The sequence below is a fragment of the Manis pentadactyla genome, chromosome 9, assembly GCF_030020395.1.
Source record: "Manis pentadactyla isolate mManPen7 chromosome 9, mManPen7.hap1, whole genome shotgun sequence".
Classification (NCBI taxonomy): domain Eukaryota; kingdom Metazoa; phylum Chordata; class Mammalia; order Pholidota; family Manidae; genus Manis; species Manis pentadactyla.
This window is the reverse complement of record NC_080027.1, coordinates 20,838,056-20,847,351: the sequence shown is the minus strand read 5'-3', so window position 1 is coordinate 20,847,351 and position 9,296 is coordinate 20,838,056. Positions and strand designations below refer to the sequence as shown.

Sequence of the window (9,296 nt, the reverse complement as noted above, 5' to 3'; positions counted from 1 at the left end):
ACCTTTCTTATGAAATAATTTTTCTTATACATATTTTTCATTACCTCTTTTCCTCTTTATTCCTGAGGATGTAAGTTTGTGGATACAGGAAGCAAAATTTTGAGTGGTTCCCTAGGACTGACAGTGAGAGGTGTTACTACCATTTCTACCCCTTGATCCTGGACCCATGCACCCCAGCTCTGGGAGAAACAGCCCCATACACTGGATGCAGACTCAGCATTACAGCCTGTAGTCAAGGTCTTTACTTAAAAATGTCCAAGAAGAAGACACTAACAAACTAAAAATATTTTTATCATAACTTTTTGTTGTAGAGACAATGTACATTATTCTTAAATTGTTACAATTTAACAGTTAGCATGAAAATTAGAATAAGTTGATAAACCAACTTTTCTGATACACTCATCATTGCCTCTTTTACATCTTTGTTCCTGAACTGTTAATGATGGTATACAGCATGAAAATCACAATGGTGCGAAACACTGACACTACCACGTTATAGTCCAAAGAATAGCCAGAACTTGGTCTCACATACATCAGGAGAATCGTTCCATGATAAATTGACAACCTGGTTAGGTGAGAGCCACACGTAGAATAGACTTTTATCCTCCCATCAGTGGAATGAATTTTCAGGATGGCCAACAGAATGAAGCCATAGGAGATTAGCACAATCAGCATAGTGACTGTCTCAGTGGTGCCCCCAAAGTAGAAGAGTAGAAGCTGGTTTGTGTGACTGTCTGAGCAAGAAAAAGCCAGGAGAGGAGGGATGTCACAGAAGACATGTCTAGTATTATAAGATGCACAGAAGGAGAGCCTAAATGTGGCCAGTGTGTGTACAGAGCATGCAAGATACCACCAACATAGGAGGCAATGATAGGGAACACACCGACTCTGGGTGACATGCTCGCTGAACACAGGAGAGCAGTGCAGACAGCTACAGGGTGATCATATCTCACTGCCACCAAGAGGAAGCACCGTGTGGTACCACAAGCAACAAGGAGAAGCATGTGTGCTGCACATCCAAGGAATGAGATGGCTTTATACTTTGACACAAAATCTGCTAACGTATCTGGGGTAATGACTGAGGAGAAGCAGACACCAGGAGATGAGAGCACACTCAGAAAACAGGACCTGGTGTTGTGTACCAAGAATCCCCAATGACTTATAAAGCCGAAGTGTAATTTCCCTGCATAACACAGAGGTAGATGGCTAAAAACAGGAGGAACGAGCTTTCTGCAATTCAAGCTTATCTATGAAGCCCTTCAGTAGAAATATATGACTCCAGAGACATTCTGCATGCTTATACCTCATGAGAGAAGAGTGAAGATATTCGTAAAAGATATAAAATACCTGTGCCACTTGTCTTACAATTTTAATGTGCTTGCATTGTATTTTATTTTATTTTATGAAATATTAAAGGAGAACAGAAAGGTCTATTAATCATGGTATGAGGATTGGATACTGAATATACAGTGTAATAATAATTATGCAAATCTGTATGTCCAAAAAAAGGATTATATCAACACAAGATTATTATAGGGAGAAATTCATCAAAATATAGCAAGTTTTGATTTGTTTTCATTTTATTATATTATTTTATTCTAATGAACATATTTGCTCCTATGACAGTATCACTCTTTTCATATAAAATGTTCCCTTATGAAAAATGTATCATTTCATTCCCAATTTTTTCAATTGCAAAGTAAGGAGATATTTTCCCAGAAATGGCTTCTTCGCCTTTCCAGTCAAAATATTAGGACCTCACAAAGGAGGACCAAGCCACCAGGACCTCCCTCCGCTGTGTGTCCTCTAAGGGAAAGTTAACCAGTTCCTGGAAAGCTCACAGAGCTTCAATTAGTCCTTGAACCTGTGTCCCTGGAAACATGCCACGCATAACAGACCAAGCAATCTTCCTTGGAAACTGGTACCCAGGGATGACCAAATGCTGCGTTTATCCTCACTACATGAGGGGCCTGGGAATTAAAAGCATGAGAGGCAAGGCTGCTTTTCTCTGCTTATGTTCACAGTCGCTCCCCAGGTTCTTTAGATCAATGTTCCATTTGACAAGGACCTGAAGAAAAGTTCCAAATTGATTACCTTTTACCGCAGAATAAAAGAAAATGAATGGAATAAAATCCAAACACAACTTTTCCCAAAAACCAACTAACAAACCGATATTACCGTACAGAGATTTTCCAATCAAACAGTTTTCAAATTTAATTTGTGAACGATATGCAAGGTCGACAAATTTCTAGACAGATAATATTGGAATAAGGATTTTTGCCTACCAGCTCTGTCTCACAGTAGGTATTAGACTCAAGACTAGAGGGCTTTAGTTAAGATCAAAGTAAGTGGGGATGCTATGAGAAGAGTACACATATCTATATCATTGAGACCTTACCCAGAGTAATGCCGGATTTGTGGAACCAGAAATAGAGAGTTGATGGAATCAGGGACCATAAGGTATGTATTTTAGAAATATCGTATTTGGAGAATGATTTTAAATGGTCAAGTTAGGAAAACATCATATCTTTGGAATTAATATTAACATGTGGTCTATTGTTTTAATACATCCTATTAAGTAACCTAGCTTGAAATTTCTTTGTCATGTATATTAAGTGTCATGTACACTGGAAAGAAAATGATGGTAAATAATGGCTTAAATTGTTTTTCTATCATTGTTTATTCTATCTGTAGCACGTTTTCTCACATTTGCTGAAATTACATATCAACAGGAATACAGTATTATGAAAATGCTCTCTGGAGTCAATCTATCTTGGTAGAATCATGTCCAAAAATTAATAGTTTTGACTCTGGATTAGTTACTTAAACTGGATGTTTTTCTCATCCAAACAATGTGGCTAATGGTGGGCACTTATGGAGTGATGTTCTCACATGGACTAAATGCATCACTAAAATGAAGCTTTGACGACAGGGTGAGACTCATTCTAATTATGCCATATGTTAGCTATTATTATGTCATATCTAAATGTCACTTTATACCCATTTCTATATTTAGCCATATAACTAAGATTCTTTTCAGTCATGTTTTCTAAACCTGTCATTATTATCATGTTCTAGCAACACAACACTAAAATAAATATGCCATTTGTTCATACAGGCACAAGCTTTTCTGAAGTCACTGCTCCTAAGTATCAATGCCGACTTCTCAGCAGTTCAAACCAGCTGACCACTATGGGCAGAAGGAATACCACGCAGGTGACAGACTTCATCCTTCTGGGGCTGACGGATTCCCCGGAGATCCAGCTGGTCCTCTTCCTGCTGTTCCTGCTGATGTACCTGATCACAGTGCTGGGGAACGCAGGCATGGTGCTGGTGATCTGCCTGGACGTCAGGCTTCACACCCCCATGTACTTTTTCCTCAGTCACCTGTCCTTTCTCGACCTTATTTACTCAACCGTCATCACACCTAAAACCTTAGAGAACTTACTGACTTCCACCAAGTGTATTTCCTACATGTGCTGCTTCACCCAGATGTACTTTTTTTGTCTTCTTTGGTGCCTCAGAAGGTATTCTTCTCTCCTCAATGGCCTATGATCGCTACGTAGCCATCTGCAACCCCCTCCACTACCCCATCGTTATGTCCACAAGGCTCTGCTGCTCCCTCATCTTGGGGTCCTACTTTGTTGGAATTCTGGATTCCACAGTCAATGTGCTTTGCATGAGCAGCTTGCATTTCTTCGACTCCAATGTAATCCATCACTTTTTCTGTGACACATCCCAGTTTTAGCCCTGTCTTGCACCGACACACATGGGGTTGAAATCATGATATTTACTTTTGCTGGTCCCCCTCTCACGGTGTCTCTTATCACAATATCTGTGTCCTATGTGTCCATTCTATCTACCATCCTGAAAATTACCTCCACTTCAGGGAAGCAGAAAGCCTTCTCTACTTGTGCCTCTCACCTCCTGGGAGTCACCACATTTTATGGCACTCTGATGTTTACTCATTTAAAGACAAGTAAAGCCTACACTTTGGGAAAGGATCAAGTAGCTTCTGTGTTTTACACAATCATGATCCCCATGCTCAGTCCACTCATTTATACTCTTAGGAACAAAGAAGTGAAAAATGCTCTCATTAGAATCATACAGAAGAGAGAGGACTCCAGGCAAGTAAAATAACAGTGATGCTAAACTTTCAAGATTTTTTCCTTCCCTTTGGTGTATTTCCTTGTTCCCTCTCCAAAAACAATTAAATCTTTAAATTTGTTTGTAATTCTGTTGAATCCTCCTTTACTTGACCAAATATGAATATATCATTAGAAATTCACATTGTGATTGGATTCATGAACCAGTATTAAATCTGTGGTCTTATATACATAAGGGCAATTGATGCACAAAATGAGAAAACATAGATGTCATTTTTCAAACTATGTCATGCAAGGTGGCTTGCATACTCCAACCTTTGAGAGTTTTACTACAGAAAAAAGACATATTTTGGACACAATGACAAAAACAGTTTCAGAAATTGTTTCATTTATTATATAGAAAAGAAACATAGCAGTCATTACAAGAACTGTCTTTGAAACGAAACCTTCCAGGATTTAGATTCTACATCTGCTACCCTTTTAGCTATGTCAGTCACTGAAACATTAATCATCAGTTTGCTCAATGCAAAATAAAAATAATAAATCCACTCCATAGAGTTACTGTAAAGACTATATCAGTTAATAGATGTAAAACTTTTAAGACAGTACTACTAAATATTGGTCATATCATTAGAAAAAACTTGCATTCCTGCAATAAATTTGCAATGCACAATGTTTTTTTCTTAGAGAATATTCCCTGGTGTTCATATGTTATTTTTGGTTAATTTAAATGACAAACACAAACAGCTAAGGATAAACTTAGCACTTTAGCAAATCTGGGTTTAGAAAGATATATGCCAACCTTGGAGAAAATTTGGAGAATAGTGAAGAAATCAAGGAAATAGAAATGCCCTCTATTTCTGTTTTTATTATTTCTCAACAAATAAAACAAGTTATAAACAGTTTTGTATGTGTTCTTCTAGATCTACAATTATGCATGCATTGCATATATTACAATTATAAGCACAGTTAGTCATTTTCTGTATGTTTTTGCATCTTTCTGTATACACTTACTAGCTTAACCTTTGGAAATTATTTGGTCTATGAAACCTGAGATGAATGTGTTCTTAGAACTTGTAAAAAATCCAGACTCTCAACTTGCCATGCTTAGGACATGAAATATGTATTCATCAAGTTAAGAATCTGTGTGCAGAGATATCTCTTTGGTGGCTACCTGATAAACAGTTTACAGTCTTATCATTTCTGTCACATGTCAACATGTTTCAGTAAAATTCCTCTCTGATGAATTTTTATGTATTTTTAATAACCATTGTCTTCCTCCTGATTTCTATAGGTCTGTTATGGTCATTAAAAATAAACTCTTGAATTAAATGCATGAATCAATTGTCTCAAAATATGTAACAGAGACAGTTTGAAAAGCTAAGAATTGACAATGAATTTAGATTTTGTGGCAGCCCTTGAACTTTAGTCAGCTAGAGTACTAAAATTCCCTTTTCAAAAAAAGGTTTCCTCTATATCATGTGGAGTTGCAGATTAATTTTCTCTGATATTTAAAGGTTATTTAAGAAGGTATTCTATTCATTGTTCGATTTTTCTGTTTCAACTTTTGTAACTAGAAAATTTTCATTCAAATAATAATGTTTATTAGTTGTTTTTTTTTTAACTTCACATTGTTTTACTTGTATAACTATATTTTATTATTCTTCCTAAGTACTCTTTAAATGTTTTGAAAACATGAAAAAGTGCAAAGTATCTTTTAGGAATTAAAACCTAAAAATATTTTACTAACTCAAAATTGTCAAAAAGTCTCAAATCCCTTAAAAATGAATTATTTTCATCTACTTCACTTATTTAAAAATTTCCCTTATCATATGTCAATGTTATTTAAAATTATGCCTCATTTTCACTTTGATATCCATTTTGTCTAGATGGTATATTTATAACTACTGCTATGTTTTTCTTTGCAATTAGAGATGAGTATTTGATCAACATTCATTATTCAATTATATGCTTTGGTGGCTCATTTGTCATCTCCTGAATGTCTTATGTCTTTTTGTGTATTTACAGACTCTTTTCACATTTCTGGTTAGCTTTTAATAAGGTAGGTTTCAACCTTGTTTTCATTTATGCCTATTTCTATCTTTAGGCAAAGTATTTCATTCGTTCATGTTGGCAAAGATGGTCAACAGATTCTATGATTTTGTGGACAACACGTAAGAAATGCTAATTTAAGAAATTAGATTCTATTCATATTAAGACTGCACTGTACTCATTATACTATAATTCAGAAAGCATGTTTATGTTATGACATGCATGTAGTATAATCTAGAAACAATGAAATATGTAGATTAATTGCATTTTCCCTGTAATTACCCTGTTATATTAGTGCATATTTCATGTAAGAAGTATGACATAATTTAAGACATATTTTTCTTGTTTATGTTTTTAAGGGAAATATTATTTAATATAAATATGAAAGTAAATAAGACTAGAATAGAGCAAATATATGAACAGCTGCATTTGCTTCCCAGTAAGTGATAAATATGGTCATACCCTATTTTGCTGAGTGCTGACCATGTGCCAGGTAATATTCCAAGGGTGTTAGATAAAAAGTTAACATAGTTTATCTTCAGAACATAACTTTCATGTAGTACTAGCAGTAACCAAACAGTAGTCTTATATAATGGAAGGTGATCTTTCTCTTTGTTGGGACAAAGACTGAAGAATGATCCTGGATTTCTCCTTCTATCTCACACACCTCTTCTCCAGCCAATCGGCATGCTATGCTAAACATAGAATCTATCTGGAGTTTGACTACTTCTCAGCTCTTTCTCTACTGCCACTCTGGCCCTGGATCCATCATCTCAGTCCTGGAATTAGCCCTTAAGTTTCCTAGCTTGTCTGTGTGACCTCGTCCCTCCTCACTCTGATCTGAGAGTAAGAGCCAGACTGGCACTGTCATGCGGTGTGCTGGGGCCTGTCGCTCTTCACACATCCTACTAAGCTTCTCATCACACTCAGAATAAAAGCCAAACCTTTCCAAGAGCCCACAGGCCCAAAGTGATCTCACCCCCCTCCTGAGCCCTAATAACTCACTCCTTAGTGTTCTGTCAGCCTCACTTTGCTTCCCCACGCGTCCCCTGAACTCTTCCTGAACACCTTAGAGCTGATACTGCCTAGGTGTTTTCTACTTTCTCCTCTTCATCCTAAACCTTCCTTTGTGTAGATAACTGCATGCTGTTTTTTCTTGTTTTCTTCTGAGAACATTCCTTACCCCCTTATTTAATGTTGTACCTGTCTCATGTCTTTTCAACGTTTGTTTCTCTTTACAAGCACTTCCACATAAAATTTTGTGTATTTAACTTGTGCCATTTGTTTATTCTCTGCCCCTGCTCCCCGTCATGTGAGCTCTGTGAACACAGGATTTGTATTTTGTTCAGTGTTGTGTCCCCAGCACCTAGTAAGTGTCTCAGTAAAGGTATGTGAAAGATGAATTTTGCAGATGATAAAACCAGGGCACAGAGAGATTCAGTAAATGACTCACAGTCCATCCAACAGTTAGTACAACCTCATATTTCAGTCTAGACAGCCCAGCGCTGGAGTTCACATTGCTCTTCATCAAGAATTCTACTATTATCACACTTGAAGAAACAGAATCCATTATCACATTAAAGAAGGCATTGAGAAAAACATGAGGCTCTATTGAAAGTTATGCTTGCTGGCAGACATTATCCACAGCTGCTGCTAAAGGACAGTGTGATCTTGGCAGGACTAGCTAAATTTTCTCAAATATATAGGTATAGTCTTATTTACAAAAAGAGTAACTCTGTAATGGAGAGAACAATTTATCAGGTGATAGTATAACCTGAGAAAATCTAATAGAGTAGAAGCTATCCTGTAAACAGAGCAGCTCAACAGAAATAAAGCAACATTGGTTATAAGTTGCAGAGTTTAGCTGACTTGGGTTTGTGAATGGCTGTTTTTCACATAATTCTGGACCTACACTGCCTCTGTGTTGTTGAACTGTTTTCTCTCAGCTGTAGTTCTCTTTTGCATCCTGCATTGTTGAAGAAGATTCATCCAGCACTTCGTGCACAGACAGTGTTAGAGAAAGGTGTGCTTTTTCATTTCATTTTGGACTAACAATTCCCAAGTTATGTCTTACTGGTGAATTTCAAAGAATAATTCAATTTATTTAGTAGATATAGGATTTTTCAGGGTAACCTTACCTCATCAGTTTGAAACCCTGATTTGAATGGTAGAAGACTAAAATAATCCAGGAATGCTGGAAAAACCTGAGTTTTGTAAGAGATGTATATTTAATAACACTTTAGATAACGTTTTAATCCTAACAGAAAACTCTTCTCAAGAAGGTCATACACATAAATATACATTTACACATATATACATAATTGAAGTATTGATATACAATCTTCTATTAGTTTCATTATGTTAGTTTCATTAGCATACAACACAGTGATTCAACAGTTACCCATATTATTAAACCCTCACCCCCACTAATGCAGGTATTATCTATCAGTATAGGAAGATGTTACAGAATCATTTGCTTTATTCTCCATGACAACTTAAATTATGATAGAGAATTTTTGTACCCTTTCATCCCCCTCACCCTCCTCACCCACCACTCAATGTATATTATAAGATGTTGTTGCTCTGAATACCTTGATTTTTTTAGAAGATAAAATTTGGCCTATGACATAAACAATTATGTATATGTGAAAATAAGCGTTTTTTGATGAAATTTGTATATAGATTCTAATGTCAAACATTTGCTTTTTCAATAAAGAAAGTGAAATCCAAGTTATACAGATGAGCAGCAGTAGTATAACTATAAATATTGAATATGGATCAGTATAAACATAGTCATAGATAGAGATATGGTACAGTTTATCTTCATTTTGTAAAATGCTGCTTTGAGTGATTAATGATTTATCTGGAAATATTGTAAGATATATGTAAAACAATTAAAACCAAGACAGTTACTTAAATAGAACTGACCACAGAAAAATGACACACAACATTCTTTTCAGTTTCACTTAATGCTAAAATTGTATCTTTCTTATGAACTAAATTCTCTTAAAAATATTTTTCGTTGCCTATTTTAATCTTTTGTTTTAGCAGAGTTATTTTAAATAGCTATGAAAAGACATTGTACTAGGATTTAGTATGTATCTTTTTTTTATGATGGTTTCACATGAAAAACAATGT

The 9,296-nt window shown here is 35.8% G+C and overlaps 2 pseudogenes; one reads left to right on the top strand and one right to left on the bottom strand.

The window, feature by feature from the left end:
• Positions 1-414: 414 nt before the first annotated feature.
• LOC130684993 (olfactory receptor 1102-like) lies at positions 415-2,457 on the bottom strand (annotated as a pseudogene).
• A 735-nt stretch (positions 2,458-3,192) lies between these two features.
• Positions 3,193-4,140, top strand: LOC118926483 (olfactory receptor 8H1-like; annotated as a pseudogene).
• Positions 4,141-9,296: the final 5,156 nt, after the last annotated feature.